At 39.1% G+C, this 18,540-nt stretch overlaps 1 protein-coding gene across 2 annotated transcripts in view; it reads left to right on the top strand.

The window, feature by feature from the left end:
* The window catches only part of stat5a (signal transducer and activator of transcription 5a), an 83,664-nt gene that overhangs the window by 38,145 nt on the left and 26,979 nt on the right, over positions 1-18,540 (top strand). The window contains exons 2-3 of one of the 2 annotated variants that reach the window (XM_082136619.1): positions 3,981-4,015; positions 11,451-11,515. The gene's annotated coding sequence lies outside the window, so the exon portion shown is untranslated. The remainder of the gene's footprint in view (positions 1-3,980; positions 4,016-11,450; positions 11,516-18,540) is intronic. The other variant, XM_082136618.1, reaches the window with a different exon arrangement.

Raw genomic sequence — 18,540 nt, 5'->3', positions numbered from 1 at the left:
CCATAAAACATGAAAACACAGTGTGTGTGTGTGTGTGTGTGTGTGTGTGTGTGTGTGTGTGTGTGTGTGTGTGTCAGTCAGTATGCCAGTTTCTCTTTCTGACTGTGTCTCCGGCACGCTTTAAACGTAAGAGTTTTCTATGGCAACCAGTAGTTATGAAGTTACTTATTGATAATTTCATCTTAACAGCTCTCATTCCTCTCATTCCACCAGTGTTCAGTCTGTTTCTACACCTCGCATGTCCAAACAGCGCAATTTCCATTTCACTTCCTCCCTTCGTTCTTGAGCTCTCTTCTCTATTTTTAACATCCATTCACTACTACCTTTCCCAGTCTGTCTTTGTATGTTCTTTTTGAAAGTGCACTGAACTTTTATCATTCAGGTAAAATTGGGCTTTTAGATGGTTATGTGCACCTTTGTTAAAAGTGTGTGTGTGTAGAAATGTGTACAGGACAGCTGCTTTTTCCCTGGAACAGAACTGGACCATCTGTCCATAGTTCAATTCAGCTGCTCTGGAATAAAACTTATGAAATTCTCTGTTTGTCTTGCATGCATGTAAGATGCTTTACTATCTGGTTGCTACACCTACAGACCGATCTAGTTCAACGGAAGTTAAATGGAAATCCCATACTGTAACACACAAACATGCAGATAGAGACATTTACTGTACCATACACATATACTTTTCCCTTTCCCACACATATATACTAGACTCTAACAGAAACATGATCAGATGTTGTGCATTTAAAAAGTGTGTGAGGTTTAAAATAAGCTTCACAAAGGACCTGTTAATAGACAGACAGACACAAATGCACAGAGACACTCCACATACCAGTCTTGCTAAACATCTGTCGCCGTTCTCGCAGAACAATTTCAAAGTTTAAAGTGCCCCTATTATGCTATTTTAAAGGCTCCTAATTATGTTTTGGAGTTCTCCTACAATAGGTTTACATTACATTACAGGGTCGAAAAAAATTCTCATAATATACATTGCACATCACCACATTTTTTCAATGATTCATAAACGACTCATCCAATAATTCAGTCTCTCTAAATCCCTCCTTTCGAGAGACTACTCTGCTCTGATTGGTTAGCCGGCCCAGTCTGTTGTGATTGATCTACCTCTTACCACGTGTGTCGGAAACGAAACTCCCATTACCAAAAATAAACTTCTGCCCCGGAGGCTTCCTAAATCCTCAGTGATTGTACACACTGTAAAGACAGTAACAATGGAGTCGATTTCACCATATCAATCTGAGTGCGAGAACCAGTTATTCAACCCGAGCCTCCAACGCAAGGATTACTTGAGAAGGACGTTTCTCAGTGAGAGACACTACTCAATTTGAGGTACATTATGAGATGTTGCAACTGCATCAGCATCAGCATTAACAAGTGTACTGTATGTTCATCAACAAACCGATGTGTATATTTTTTATTTATTGCGGTGAACAGTCCGGAACTGCATTAACTGTATCAATAATGGCGCATACTTTAGCCGAGCAGCACTAACATGAATGACTGATGTAACATTAAAACAAATCTTGCTCCATCCTTTATCATTACTCAAAATAGTAAAAACAATTTCAGATAATAGTGAGCCCATAGCTGCTTAGCAGAACTATTTCAGTAGCCTAAGTTAGTAATAACGTGAGTTAGTCAGTTAGCCGGAGAACTAGCACAATATAAAACACAAAACGATGTATTTTGAATACCCGGTAGAAAATATATACATCAATAATTAATCATACTTACAGGTTGTGATTCTGAGGAGCAAGTTGGTCCTAATTAAGTGGGTACTGTCCCATCTTCAATGGATAAGCGTTTTATAAATCCCATTTAGACCTCACAGAGATTTGAGAAGCAATCGTCAAAAGGTTATCCTGCTGTTGTATCGCTGTGGTAATTTTAACCACTGATTCTTTACATCAAAAGCAGAATTTGCTTTTGCAGAGCAGAAACGGCGCCTTCTCGACATGTACAGCATTTGAGACACCAGCTACAGCATTTTAGGGTCAAAGTAAACGTTGTTCTCAGACAGCCAATGAAGACTATAGGTGGGCACTATGCAAATGTGTTACCCAGTGACGTGTAGCCCTCACGAAAGTGGGATTCGAATTCCTGATGACTCGTTTAGGCTGTTCAGAGTTGATTCTTTCTTTTGAGAGTCAATATATTTATTTATTGTGCACTTTCTGCATCACAACTTTGCAGACCGTTTACAGTCACAGACATTACACATTGCATGAAAGGTAATATTCGAAAAAACATTATTTGGGCACTTTAAATTTAGAGCAAATGAAGATAATTTGGCTATTAAGTACTGAAGTTGCAAAGCTTTTGGCACAGTCAGCCTCAGCATCCCAATAAACAGTATGATGGGTCTCATAAACGCCACTGGTATGCTGCTCATTTGGCCGAGGCCCTTCCTGTCAGACAGACAACAGCTTGCTTTCAAAGTCCAAGTTGCTCAGCCACATTCGTTGACATTTTCTGAATTTACATAATTAAATTACATTCTTGACCTGATGCCTAAAACATATCAGCAATTAAAAATCCAAATATGCTCCTGTTTGAAAAGATTCACAAATATTGAGTATATATATCATTCATTATTTTTAGTCAAAGTAGTAGTAAGTGTGTGAATTATTTAGTCTTTCACTAGCTAACTAACCTTCAGATTGCTTCAGGACATTCTAAACTAAGAACTAAATGTTTTTGATACATTTTTGGTATTTAAAATGGCAAAGCTTTAAATAATGACACTTAGGCTATGTTTTATTGAATTCATTTTATTGATCCTAACAGAAAGGGCTAGAGTTGCCTACGGTTTCTATGGTTACATCCTCAGGCGAATGCTTCTTCTCTTTGCTGTGTTTAGTACACTCTTAGTAGTTTCTGAAATTATACACACACATCACATATATGTCATATTTCAGCAGCTTTAATATTTTAATCTGTATTTAGTTTAGTAATGTGCAAAAAGTAGTTTGTTGTCGTTCATTTTGCCGTGGCTGGGATGAGTATACGAGGTCTGTCATGATGGTGGTTTGTGTTTATTAATGGTGATATAATTTGTAACCGGCAATGAGAGAATATATGACAGATATTTGTGTCCACCCAGTTTCAAGCGCTGCATGTGATGTTGCTGTCCACCTAGTCCCAAGAAAACAATCCATTCGCTTGACTAATTAAATGAATGAATGAACATCCCTATTAAAGTCACTTTGGCCTTGGTCTTAATAGGGCCCAAGAGAGCCGTGCACATTTTGTGTGGCGTTATTGTACACATGCTCTTTAAAGCGTTACAGATGAACTGGGAAACAGCGCAGTGGAATCAATAAGTCAACATATGATCTGAATAACATTGCTTAGCTATATAGTCATTACTCATTGATCATTTAGGAAAAAAATAGACTAATAATTTCCCCATTTTGGCCTTATTTTATGTGTTTCTGTGTTAATTTCAGGGAATGAATAACCGCGAGGCTTGTGGGATTCAGTAAAAGAGTGAATTAATCTGTTGGTTTGTGTTCCTCCTGTGCTTTAATGCTTTAATTAATGTATCCACTTCACAGAACACTTCAAACTATTCATACTGTGTACGATATTGTGTGTGTGTGTGTGTGTGTGTGTGTGTGTGTGTGTGTGTGTGTGTGTGTGTGTGTGTGTGTGTGTCTGTCTGTCTGTCTGTCTGTCTGTCTGTCTGTCTGTCTGTCTGTCTGTCTGTCTGTCTGTCTGTCTGTCTGTCTGTCTGTCTGTCTGTCTGTCTGTCTGTCTGTCTGTCTGTCTGTCTGTCTGTCTGTCTGTCTGTCTGTCTGGTCCAAGGATCATTGAGTTTAAACACTTCACCTTTGGACTTCCATGTTTCATGTACTCCCTCATTTTCCCTCCATCCGTCCATCCATCCGTCCGTCCATCCATCCATCCGTCCATCCCACTCATAGCGGCTCCAAGCATTTGCTTAAAAATGTGAAAAGCAGATTCCATACGTTGTGCTAATGGACATATGATGCAGGTAATCAGAGTGGATTCATTCAAACATGATATGTCTTTTTTTCATGCTCATCCTAAAAAAGAAACGAACTGCATGTAAGTGTTCATGTTTTCTTGTGTGTGTGTTGTTTTCTTGGTGAGTAAGTGCGACCGGCTGATAGCCTCTAGGCATAATGCACCTTTCACAAGCGCTTCATCGTCATGGCAACCGGAGGTTAGTGGTAGGCGTGGCGATTACAGCGATTGAGTCGGCTGCTATTGTTACCTGCACAGGAAGTTTGATGCTCACATTATCTTCTCACAGATTAATCTCCGCCAGATGCGTGACATATTAATTCATGTTTGCTGATTATGATTTTCTGACTTTTTCTTTTCAATCTTGGAAATAATCTTGGTTGTATATTGTTTTAGGGTATTTTAGAGACCAAGGTATTTATAGATGTCATGAGGGCCTCTCTGGAGGGTTTGTCTAACTTGATCAGATATGCAATGGCAGATGGTATGCAAACATGCGCACACACACACACACACACACACACACACACACTCACACACATTCATCAGCTCACACACAGGCATGAGTCACTGCCTGTGCTCGCTCAGATAGACTGACCTTTTAATCAGGATTTAGACTAATGATACCAAACACACACAAACAAGACACAGATTCTGTTCTGAAGAGTTTTCTAAATTGTAACCAGTAAATAAACTGTCTTCATGTCTTCTACAGGGACTCAATAAATTATTTCAGCTCAAAAGTTTGCCTGGTTGTGTCATGAAATTTACTTTCTAACGATTTCAACATAACAATCTGGTCTTACTGCTTTGTTCTCCAAGTGCTTGAGGACATTTATATATATTGTTTTGTTTCTATGGTCATCTTCCTTCCTGGCAACCTGACTTCTTGTAAAGGAGGGCGGCCTTCAGTTTGCTTATTCTCATAATGCTTCTCTCCCTCTAAATGAGGGACTCTAGATTCAGTAGTTCAAGTAGCCTACCACTTTTGATTGTTTGTTAGGATGAAGTCAAAAAACACACTGTGATTCATATTACATTTACACCACAAATATTGAGGCAAGATGGCGCCTGTGTTCGGACCAAATCTGTCGGAGCCGAGCGGTGCCTTCATCTGGTTCCAGTCAGTGACCGGACATGAGAGTCGCACCGTGCGCCACCGGACTTCGCTTCTCCATCTTTTTGGCACTCTGATCGGATCTTTTCAACCCGGCAAGCCTGGATCCTCGCTCCGTGTGAGCATGTCCTGCGAACCGTCACGGTGGATAGTGCCCTGGCTATGCCGAGGTGTCCCGCCGGTCTGCGCACACCTCCAGTCTATTGCACCCAGCAAACACGGTTTGCTTTACTGAATGCCCACTCCATTTCGAACAAGGCACTTTATCTGGGAGACTTGTTCACAAACGAAAATCTTGATTTAATGGCCCTCACTGAGACGTGGCAGCGGCTGACTTCTTTTATTGACTTCTTTATTGTATTTTAATTTACCGACCTCCTGGTCCTGCACGAGAGTTCTTTGACGAGTTTTCATAGTTTTTATCTACTATTATTAAATTAGACACAGGTTTAAATCTTGGTGATTTCAATTTCCACATTGACGACCCCTTTTGTAATGTAGCGTCTGAGTTTTTAACACTTACAGACTCTTTTAATTTAAAGCAACATGTTTCTTCAACATTGTAAAGCACAATGTGTCACACCATTTTTATGCTGATGACATACAGTTGTATTGCTCGGATTTATTGGGTTTAACGGATTTATTGGATTGTATTTCTTGTGTAAAATTGTGGCTTGCTAGTAACTGTCAACAATTAAAAAGACTGAAACCCTAATTGTTGCCCCTGACAACAAAATCCCATCCATCCTTCAACACCTTGGTTCTCTGAGCTCCTCTGTCCAGTCGAGTCTCAGAAATCTTAGCGTCTGGTTTGTCTTTGGACTGCCATTCTATACTTTTGGTCAGAAATAGTTTTTATCATCTAAGAAATATTGCAAAATTGAGGGCAATTTTATCAGACTGCATTATCTTGAGATGGTTATCCATGCTTTTATTTCTTCAAGTTTAGATTACTGTAACTCTCTTTTTACTTTTTTTTAACAAATCTGCTCTAAATCGTCTTCAAACGGTTCAAAATGCTGTGGTAAGGCTTTTAACAGGATCTGGCAGAAGGACACACATCACACCCATTTTGTCCTCTCTACACTGGCTACATCAAATTTCGTATTGATTTTAAAATATTAGTTTTAACTTTTAGAGCTTTAAATGGTCAGGCCCCACAATACATTGCTGATTTGTTATGCACATACTCCCCAGGCCGTGCCCTTGGATCCTCAGGCCAGAGTCTTTTAATGGTCCCAAAGACTCGTTATAAAACCCTGGGAGACCTGTCCTTTCAGGCTGTAGCCCCCAGACTGTGGACTCTCCCCCCAGACACTAGGCCTACTGTGTCATGTCCATATTTATTACAGTGCTCTGTTGTCCCGGATGGTTTGTTTTTAATATGTGGTAAGAAGATTTTTCTCCAAAAAAGTTGGTTCACCAAAAAACTAAATTCTTTCATCATTTACCCTCGTACCGTTCTAAACTTGTATGGCATTCTTTCTTCCATGCAACTGCTAAAGTTTGCAGAATTGTCACTCTGCTGTTTTTCATATAATAAAGTGAATGGTGACCAGGGCTGTCAAGCTCCATAAATGACAAAAAGCACCATAACATTTCCATAACCAGTAGGTCATTTGACTGCTATGCTGTATTCAATGTAGTCAAAAATGTAAGTACTTATTCACTTTTAATCATCTCCCATATTCATAATCGAACTGCACTATTGAAATTAAGCGAATATGCATGAATTTTCAGTATGTTATATTTAATTTGAGTATGTTCCCATCACAGACTGGTTATAGACTACACTACGACAAAGATGAAAGTCAAAAGTCTTTAATTAATAATCCTCAATGAGTAATATGAAGATAAAGACAGGCAAAATAACAAATAACCTCAAACACAGACAAGAGACATAGAACTGAACAAAATAGGGAGTACTTATACCAGAACTAAACAAGGGGACTAATGAGATAATTGATGGGCAACAGGTGAATACAATGAATGACTAAATCAAACACACAGGAAAACTGGGTCAAACTAGCAGACAATGAAGGCAGTGTCAAAACACAAAGAAACATGACCATAACAGAACATAACTGTGACTGTTCCTCACACATAGCTATAAAATTACTTCAGAAAATGGCACACAAGTTGAATAGACCACTTTTATGTTTTTTATTTATTTCGCTTTTTAGTCTTTTTGATGCCATAGCTGCTTGTCACTTTTCACTTTCATTGTATGGAAAATATCGTCTTTGTTGGTCCATGGAAGAAAGCACATCATACGGCTTCAGAAATGAGTACATAACAGCTGAATTATTTCTCTAAAGAGAAAAGTACTCTTTTATTGATTAACTCTTCTTTTATTCTTTGCACCAATTTCTGTCAAAAGATCGAGAGGGAAAATGGCTTGTTTATTCCCAGAAAGCAAGAACTACATCTGAAGAGAACTTGGAATGTGTGTGTGTGTGTGTGTGTCTATATATATATATATATATATATATATTATTATTATTATTATTATTATTATTATTATTATTATTATATTATATTATGTTGTTGCATAAGGTCAGCTGGCACCAGTCCCTCCCTGCTGTCGGGTCTGCTATATCCTCACCGGCCATAAATCGTCTCGGTTACTAAACGTAACCTTGGTTCCCTGAGAGAAGGAAACGAGTATTGCATAAGGCTAGCTTACGCTATGGGAAAACTCCTTTTCTCGAGAATACTGAAGCCAATATTATCCTTGTAATTTTAAAACGCAGTGCAGCTGCACAGCAGACCACAGCAGAGCATTCTAGCGCGCTGATTGGCTGTGCTGCGGCAACTGCACAAACCTATGGCGAGGTGGCTGAGCCACGTGAACCTATCAGGTCGCTTCGCGCCCTGTCACGTCAGAGCCCGCCAAGATGGGCGTGGCTTAAGTCTATAAGAAGCCCATTTTCGCCATAGGAATTTAGGTTAAATCGACTGAAGCAATCGACCCGGTCTAAGCAATACTTGTTCCCTTCTCTCAGGGAACCGAGGTTACGCTTAGTAACCGAGACGTTCCCTTTCGAGAGTACTCTCGTATTGCGTAAGGCTAGCTTACGCTATGGGAACCCCATTTAAAATGCCGTGAGTGCTTATAACCCACACATACTATGGCCCGGGAAGAAACCTGGGCCCACAGAAGAGTACGTTATGACCCCAGAAAGAGACCAGCATCAGTGGGCCTTATAAGGGGATATGTATAACTAGACCAGACAGCGTCGGGCCTTATAAGTGCTCTCTGTGACGCAGCAATAGAGAAGCTCCTCCTCTTCCGGTCCGTCGAAGGAAACAGGAACGGCTGCTTGCTGGGAGGGGCGCTGTTCATCCTGTGTGAACAAGACCGGTGAGGAAGGTTCAGACAGCGATGCACAGGGGGGAAATATCCGGCGTGGGCTGGCTCATGCGCTTTGGCATTCTCTGTCCGCCGCGCTTCTTCCTGCACGGCCCGAGCGAGAGATGAGGGAGAGTGGGGGGGGGACCGAGTCCTCGTTGAAAATGGCGAGTTGAGCCCGCAGGGTCGACAGCGTCATTTCGTCGCACTCTGGCCAGGCACATGATGTGCACGCCATTTTGAAACAACGCCTTGCTCTTTTTGTGAGTGTATGTGTTGCAACGCCGAACACACTTCTCAGTCCAGAGGTCTTCGGCTTCTCAGTCCAGAGGTCAGCGTCAGCGAAGATACGTGAGCTGAAGGAGATTCACCTAAATTCCTATGGCGGAAATGGGCTTCTTATAGACTTAAGCCACGCCCATCTTGGCGGGCTCTGACGTGACAGGGCGCGAAGCGACCTGATAGGTTCACGTGGCTCAGCCACCTCGCCATAGGTTTGTGCAGTTGCCGCAGCACAGCCAATCAGGGCGCTAGAATGCTCTGCTGTGGTCTGCTGTGCAGCTGCACTGCGTTTTACATACTGTATATACAATTATAAGGATAATTTTGGCTTCAGTATTCTCGAGAAAAGGAGTTTTCCCATAGCGTAAGCTGCTTTTATTCATCCTCCCAGTAGAGAAAGCGAGTGATAGTCAGTGTGGGAATGGTGGGGGATTCATTTGGTGCTGCTTCATCATATTAGCCTTTTTAGCTGGAGGGATGGAAAAGTGTGAGAGAGCGAGGAATGCTCTTTTGGATATCAGCTTGAAAGTATTTGCGCAGTGTGAGTGACGCGACAGCTTCAGGGTTGTCTTTGTGCAGCCATCAATAAATGCAATAAAAACACAGATGGTGTGTTTGTTTGTGGCCGTTTGAACATTGCCCCCTTAAGAAAGTTGCGCTCTGCCCTTCCAGCTGGCTGCAGAGTGTCGGATGAGTGTTTTTGTGTTGATATGTGTGACAGTTCACTCTGTATAAACTTTTCGCCACTCACCAAATGAAACTGCATATAAATGCCTCTTTGCCATCTAAAGCAGTGTTTGTATTCTCTTCCCTGCTTATCTGTTCCTCCTCACAAGCACTCACTCACAAATGTTTATGTTTGTCTTCCTCTCTCGGCGCTATCACATCAGATCACGCACAAATTTCCCCTCCTCGCCTCATTAACATCTGTCGCGCATGGTTTTCTACATGGATTCCCTCTTATCTTACCATGGCCTCTGTCAAGAGAGAGTTTCTATGTGAGATTACATAATCCTCCCCATGGGGTCTAATCCTGGCTGGCTTTCTAAAGTCAGTTGTGTTGAAAATCGGCAAGAATTTGTACCTTTGGGTTTCACGCTTGTGTCGAAAGGGATAATTGTCGACTGAGTTGTCGATAGCTGTTGATCTAAACATTATATTTTTTCTGGGGTAAAAGGAACAGATGGAGTTATATATAGATAGAGTGTTTTGGCTGATCTTTTCCATAGATTGAAAGTCAATTGTGACCAAATGCTGTAGATAAAACTGCATACAAATTTCATTGAGTGACGAACCGCGCAGGTCATTGTGTCACTTGCAGCATCGTAAACAAGCTGATGACAGCTCCATCTGTCAGTGAAATTGCACAAAAACATGAAGAAGACACATTGTGAATTTATTCCTTTTCATTTTGAAAGTTGAATGCAAGGAATATCCCATGTATTTTAGCCACATGGAAAAATTACTCAAGGCATCCTAGAGGAGGAAGTTGTCAGAAGGCAAGGCACATGTGTTTTCTTCAGACTGTTTCATTTGAATCAAGCTAGTCTCTTACATAAGAGAGGGTTGAATCTCATTCTTACAATGTGATTTAAATCATGCTGTTTCAAACAAAATGATCAGCCAATTGGCAAGAAACTTTATTTAATATTTGTGCTTGGCAAGTGTTAGTTTTGAACCCTGTTCTCATCCTGTGCAGTGCAGACAGAATGCACATCCAAAACTGACTGAACCTGGTCATATTTTTGATTTAGAAGAGATAAGTCATAGTCTTAGTTCATGGCAGACAATCAGGCGATTTTCAGGGATCAATCCAGAATGCACTAAATCCTACCCTGTTTTTTTTTGTTGTTTTTTTATTATTATTATTTTTTTTAGAAAAGTACCACATTTTGCATTCAATATGAGTGTTAATTTTGCATATGTTTAATTATCCAATCAGTTGATTATTCTCTGTCCAGAGAATGTGTTTTTTCCTTCAGTTTCCCCATTCAGTGTTTGTGAATGCACCCAGTAACCATAGATCAAGATTTAATGCTTCACATTTAATGTTTCAACTGTCAGTGGAGACAGATTCCTCTTTCTTTCTCTCTCTCTCTCTCTCTCTCTCTCTCTCTCTCTCTCTCTCTCTCTCTCTTAGATTTTCTTTCCCTCTTTGGAAAGAACAACAGACTGAGAGGAAGTAACAGTTTTGCAGACCTTAAAGGGATAGTTCACCCAAAAAATGTATGTCATCATTTACTCAAGTTGTTCCAAACCTGTATGAGTTTCTTTCTTCTGCTGAACACAAAAGAAGATATTTTGAAGAAGAATGTTAATAACCTGACAGTTGATGGGCACCATTGACTTTCATAGTAGGAAAAAAAAATACTATGGGGACCATCAACTGTTTGGTTACAAAAATTCTTCAAAATATCTTCCTTTGTGTTCATATAGGTTTGAAACAACTTGGTGACTGAATTTTCATTTTTGGGTGAACTATCCATTTCAACTCTTGTATTCTTACCTGGCGTGTTTAGTATCTCTGTTTAATTAAATAGGAGTGTTGCATTGTGTACTTCTTCATACAGAAATGTATACTTCTATTTCTCAATGTTTTTTTGTTTGTTTTTTTGCTTAAAATTGTACAAGCTAAGACAAAAATGCTTATACAGTTCTCTCCTTCTCTCTTTCTGTCTCTCTACCACACAGGTTTTCCAGGTTTCCTCTCCAAAAGTTCCTGTTCTTAGATGGTAACAGAGAGCTTGAGATAAGAGGTAAAATGAATGTCTGCATGTGTGTGTGTGTGAATGATTGTCTTTTTTATTCTGATGTGATTTTAATTGCAATGTGATTCCTATTGAGATGTAATTACTATTGTTTGTTGTTGCTGTTATAATGATGTAATGATGGAGATTGGTAGAAAACGTCTCTGGTTAATAAATGTAACCTCATTTCCCTGAGATGAGGGAATGAGACATTACATCAAAAGCTAAGGAGAAAGATGTTTCCCCATAATGTCAGCTTCTGACGTAATGTCGAAGTGACCGAAAACGAAAGGGAACAAAAATGATTACCTTGAGTTATCAAGGTTATCAAATGTCTGCTTTTGTTTTGGTCTGTGTGATCTCGCCCACTGCCAGTTTACTCAATAGTATTTCGACACCCCGGGTTGCCAGCTGGTGGAAAACACAGCGTATTGTAGCCACGGAAGTCAGCAAACAAACTAGGTCAGAGATCGCAGATTCTACCTAACCTATAAATCCATCTGAAAATCTTTATGTCTAGAGGCATATTAAAACGCGGATGAATCAACTTACAAGTGTAAGTGCTCATCGCCTTCCACTGTACATTGCGCAACTCGCGTGAAATTAGCAACCTGCGTGAGCGTCGAGTCTGTGGAGGAGGTAGCGGGGAAACAACCCTCTCCAATATTTTGAATTTGGACTGCAGTACCCATTTGAACCACTAGCTGTCAATATTACATACTGTACCTTTAACACATTCTGTTGACTGATTTACTTTGCACCTACTAACTTTCATTAGAGTTCAAAATAAAGTGTTACCAAAATTTCTATCAAATAAAAATTCCAGATATGTCTATAAAATGTTATGATAAAATACAATACCATTTATTGCACATTGGCTTTTGGCACATATTATAACCCATAAGAGAAATACTTGACAAATCGTAATTAAGTCATAGTAAAACAGGGACTGACATATGCACTCAGTCCCCTCCCCCATGGTGCACATCCCCTCACAGTCAGGCATTGTCCTTATTTAAAGGCTTACAGTTACGGGAATGAAAAAATGCCTTTGTAATTTGTTTTTACTGAGAGGAGGAATTATCTACCTCCTCCCTGAAGGTGGAGGTTCAAGGTATTTGAGAAGTGTACTGTTTGTGTATTTTTATTTTCTTAGCCTCCTCCACAACTAAGAGGTCATAAAGGTCCTGAGGCCAAGGAGGGCCACAGTGCTTCATACACAGCCTAACTTTTACTATTAATGATTTATTTAAATTTTTCACTCTGTTTGAGCAACAAAAATATGTTTTTTTTGTTGTTGTTGTTGTTGTTTTTCCTCATGTTTTTTGCTAGCTTACTTTTTGAACCTATGACCTGAAGTGTTTGGGAATTGTTGATACCTATATAGACCTAAATAATGCTGTAGACATTGTTGATATTATAGATTTACAGATATTGGAATTTACCTCTATGTTTACTAACACTGTTCCCTGACCAGAATTTACAGTTGCAAGCAATTTGTCTGTCCACGATGAACATGAAACCATGTGATGCAACATTGTTGCAGACAATCAGAATAGATTTGATGTTTAATATACAGCTATGTGTTGTGGGACTTTCAACCAATGAGATTTTACTGTAGGCAGAGCTACCAAGTATGATTCTGCAGAAATAGATACAGAGAGGTCAATAAAATGTCATTTTGGTTGTCACTGCTTATCCAGGACTCTGTACTGTACCTTACCACACTTTCTATCTGCACCCCCGCCTGTTGAATAAACTCTTAGTTTCAGAGTAGGTTTAAAGTTGATCAAACCATACAGATCCAACCTGGTTTAGATCAGGTTCAGTGGGCTCACAACGTTCGGTTTAATCGTTGCCTGTCATCTCAGTGTTTGACCCAGAGTTTGTGATTAACTCTAGAGAGTGTCATGTGCAGCAAACAGCCAATCACATGGAACATGGAGAGCGTCAGCAAAGCAACTTGAAGACAAGCCTGCAAGGTTAGCAAAACCTTTTATGGATGTCAATGGAGGAGAGACTTCACTACGCAGAATAAACCGCTTTTGTGAGGAAACAGCCTATAATTTAATGAATCGACAGCCCATTGGCTAGTCTTAAACATGTTTGCTCTTAAACCTTAGTTTTGGATTGATCTATTTTTAGAGTTTACATTACATAGAGTTTATGAAAGAAATGCTTTTTTATAAGAGAAGACACAGACAATTGCACGACAGGTAGGATTCAGTTTACGGCACTTCTCGTTCATTTCTATGGTGTCCACAAAGAGTGATTGACTGTCGCAAAACTATAAGACTATCTCTGACATCAGTTTGATTCACTTCTCGCGAGAGATATCAAGAATTTATAAATGTATATACAAGGCAGGAATAAATGCTGCTGCAGCGAGAGTTTGAGAAGGCAGCTGAATGAAAAAATAAATGCATTTATCAACTGAATTTAAATAATAATTTATACAGATTCACAAAGAGCTCAGAAGAATACACATAAACTTAATCAGATTAAAAACTTTATAAATTAAAGATTATATTATATATATTTATTTTAATTTAATTGACAATTAATATAATTATTATATAGATATATTATATGAATTATACATAATTATAATTCATATAATATAAATAAAATAAATAGCAGCAAAATATTTTCACTAAACTGCTTTAATATGGGGCAAGAGATATGAGGGGGGAGTGACTTTATTGCATCAGATACATGTCACTTTGCTCACAGCTGATTCGTTTTGGTTTGCGATCTCTAACCCAGAAATAAAACCTGCGAGAATTAGCCAGCTAAAAACAATTCACCTTCTTGGGCCCGAAAAAACAGAGTTTGCACAAACTTATCTCAAACTTACCTGGCCGTTTCCCAAAAGCATCGTTAGCCAAGTGTGTTTGCAATTCTGTTGAATTTTGTAGATATTGAAGAAACTTGCGACCATAGTTGGCTTCGCGAAATGCACACCTGGGTAGGAAATAAAACCGGTTTCATGCAACTGGCCTCAGATATTCAGGATAGGTCTACCAGAGCTGTATCATCTACAATTTAAAAGTTCTTATCTGAATCCCTCGTGTTATGTGTACTTATGGACAATAGCACTGGGAGGATCGCAGTTCCTTGAGGAGCCCCAGTAGAAACAAACAAGCTTGAGACGGTAGTTTCTGTTGTTTTAACATACTGCGCAGGAGAGAGCATACTCCATACTCAGCAGGAGAGAAAGTCCAGAATTCACAATATGATGGAATCACAGCTTGATCTGTGCTTTAGCCTCAAGGGAACTAGGTACTGTAGTTAAATGCAGATGAGAAGTCTAGAAGAAGAGCATCTTTGTGTAAAATGGCCTCTTCAGATGTTTTATGGATGATGTTCACAGCTGCACTGAAAACCTTGTTTGGCCCTTATAATCATAAAGCTCTAGACTTAGGACTACATGTGTGGTCACATTCTGTGTGCAAATGTGAGACGCTGCGTTATGTGACATGATGATCAAAGATGTGGGAATTGTAATTGAATTCATAATTCTGAAAACACAAACTTTTGAAAACGGGTTTCAAAGTGCAAGTTTTTTAAACCAATACTGTGATCGTCTGTGATTAATCTGTGAAAACAGTGACGTCATGCACACGTATTTTACGTGTTCAGCAATAAGCATGCCCGTTTGCCACAAGTGCTCTGTATAGGAATGCTTATGTACGCAGGCGCATAGTCTTTCTTTACAAGGTGACATCGCCAACTACTGACCTGGCATGCATAATACAACGTTTTTAGTAATTTTCTCAGATCCGTGTGAACGATGTAATTGTACAAAGAAAAAACATTTCTGTTTTTTTGTACATCGTTGTCATGCTATAAAGGTTTAAATCTTTGCCATAATCTATTGCTATCGCTTTAGGTTAGTGCGACAGGATTATGATCTAAATGCTAAAATATGTGTAAACAATTCCACATCCAATACACTCTTAAAAAAAGAGTCTTTATTGGCATCGATGGTTCCCTGAAGAACCTTTAAAGGAACACGCCGACTTTTTGGGACTTTAGCTTATTCACCGTATCCCCCAGAGTTAGATAAGTCCATACATACCCTTTTCATCTCCGTGCGTGCCGTAACTCTGTCTGACGCACTCACGGCTAGCTTAGCACAAAGACTGGAGGTAAACAGCTCCAGCTAGCATAATAGCAACATTTTCCTATTTATATGTTGAGAATATAGTTCCCAGTATGTATACGGTTAGAAGATGGCTGTGTCTCATGTGACCTTGTTATTTGTACACACTGTGACTATACAAATCACAACATATAAATAGGAAAATGTTGGCATTATTTTGTCACTTATTGGGAGCAGTATGCTAGCTGGAGCCGTTTACCTCCAGTCTTTGTGCTAAGCTAGGCTAGCGCTGGGTGCGTCAGACAGAGTTACGGCACACACGGAGATAAAAGGGGTATATATGGACTTATCTAACTCTGGGGGATACGGTGAATAAGCTAAAGTCCCCCCAAAAAAGGCGTGTTCCTTTAACATCCATGATGAAACCTTTAAATTGTGAAAAGGTTCTTCATAATGGAAAATGTTCTTTAGATCAGGGATGTCCAAACTCGTTCCTGGAGGGCCACTGTCCGGCAGAGTTTAGCTCCAACTAGCCTCAAAACACCTGTCTGGAAGATTCTAGTATGCCTTGATTATTGGTTCAGGGTGTGTTAATTTTGGCTGGAGCTAAACTCTGCAGGACAGTGGTGCTCCAGGAACAGGATTGGTCACCCCTGCTTAAGATTATTAAAATGTTCTTCACACAAAAAAAAGAAAGAAAAAAAAAAGAGGTTCTTTCAAGAACTTTTCATTGAAAGATTAGGGGAACCAAAAATGGTTATTCTATGGCATCGCTGTGAAAACCTCCTTTTGCAACTTTTATTTTTAAGAGTGTAGGCTTATCAGCAGCCAACAAATATCTAATAGGATTGAATGAGTGGTGAAGAGAGCAGGCCAAATGTGAGGTGTGAGAGGAAGTGTTAATGGGTACAGTGAGCTGTCAGGGTCAGGAATGCTTTGTAAGATCAGAGAGACATCTGACCTGATTTCAGTAGCAGCAACCATCCAAAATCACATTTAACATCAGTCTCCTTAATCCATCACATCAACCGGAATCAAGTGTTTGTCTTTGTGGTTAGTTGACTGGCAATGAGTGGCTTTTGTGTCTGCCTTCTTTATAAGTGTAGTGTTGGTGTGTGTGGCAAGCTGACTGGAAATCAATGGTTTTTGTGTCTGTGTAGGTGTGCAGCTTTCAATTCATGTACATGTCTGTGTGGTTGCACTGCTTGGAAACACACACATGTACACACGTATGCGAACACACATACAACAAGTTGGACAGGAAGAGGCGGGCTGTGAACTCTCTTCTCTTACAAGTTACTTCCGTTTTGATTTGAAGCTCACATGCTCATAGGTGACAGCTCAAAGTAAATCAAATGCAACGGTTTCTCACATGGCTCATTTTAATTGCTGCTTTGTCTTGCATGTTTATGTTCTTTGAAGACACTTTCTTACCACAGCAACTTCCGAGCAGGGGATTTTCAAACTGAAGTCCAGGGACTCAACCAATTTTGACACGATTACAGTTTCATTTTCACTTTTTTTAAAAGATCAAGATTAATTAATGATTCATTAATAATCAAGATAAATCTCAAAAATAAAATATATCAAGGTATTAATCTTGTGAATTTCTATTGAAAATTACTTTATTTACAGCCGTGTGTGTGTGTGTGTGTGTTGCAAGAAACCTTGACTTAGTGCACTTCAGGGGGAAACACTTCCGCATGTGCAGTCATCACCATAAAAACTGTCAGCGGACTGATCAGATGACCCTGCCTGGAGTGATGTTTGAATATGTAGTTTTGAGTGTGTTTATGCGCATAGAATTTGATGCTTTATGCAGTGCCTGTAGTTGAGAGACAAGCAAGTCATGTGGGGATGTTATATTTACAGATAACGAATTAGATTAACACACACAAACACAGATACAAGCTAACACTTCTGCACACACACAAATTAATTGTGGTCAACCAATATATGAACCAATATATGAAGATTATTAATCATCGTAATACTATTTTATTACTTTATCAAATTTATTTTTTATTTGCATTTGTACATTATTTTCATTACAATAAAGCACACATTTTAGGTTACATTCTCATTATGACAATGGATCTGGATTTTGTTCATATGAGCTTTTTTTTATAATACATAATATTCACCAAAAAAAATGTATCTTTACCATCACAGGAATAAATACATTTTAAAATATATGAAAATAGAAAACAGTTATTTTAAATTGTAATAATAATTCGCAAAATTACTATTTTGATCAAATAAATGTAGGATTGCTAAGCAAATGTGAGCAAAAATATAAATAAATCTTACCAACTTTAAACTTTTGAATGGTAGTGTATTTTTAATTAAAGGGGTCATGACATGGATGTACAAAAACCATATATATATATATATATATATATATATATATATATATATATGCGGAAAAACGATTGCAACCCTTATTTTGATCCTCTGTCATTGTCATTGAAATGACAATGCCCACTCGCTATTGCATCTGAATGTTTTGTCATTTACAAAAAAAACATTATGAAATAATTTACTTATGGTTTGTGATGCAGCTGTCGGATCGAATACAGTTGGCTTCTTCAGCCTTCAAAAAAGTTTCTTTGCGAACTCTCCATTACACTGTGCCTCGTTTACAAAACAAAATGCTCAGAACAAATATTTAATCCTCAGACGCAATCCAGAATGCCATTAAAATAAACCATCCACTTGTTTCTGACTCTGAGGTCTTTCTGAACTCTGTACAGAGACGTGAACGAGCTTTTTAAACTGGACGTGTCAAAGCAAAAGCTCTTCACTCTTCCATTTGTCCTGTTGTCGACAGACACAAGCACGTGGAGTATGTCAGAAACTCAATGTGCATCTATATTGACGCAATGTGATGCTCACATCCAGTGTAGGCAAATGTAGCCATTAAGCGACT

Source organism: Leuciscus leuciscus (assembly GCF_965113295.1).
Source record: "Leuciscus leuciscus genome assembly, chromosome: 1".
NCBI lineage: Eukaryota > Metazoa > Chordata > Actinopteri > Cypriniformes > Leuciscidae > Leuciscus > Leuciscus leuciscus.
The sequence above is the reverse complement of the archived record's forward strand: the minus strand, read 5'-3'. Positions and strand labels throughout refer to the sequence as shown.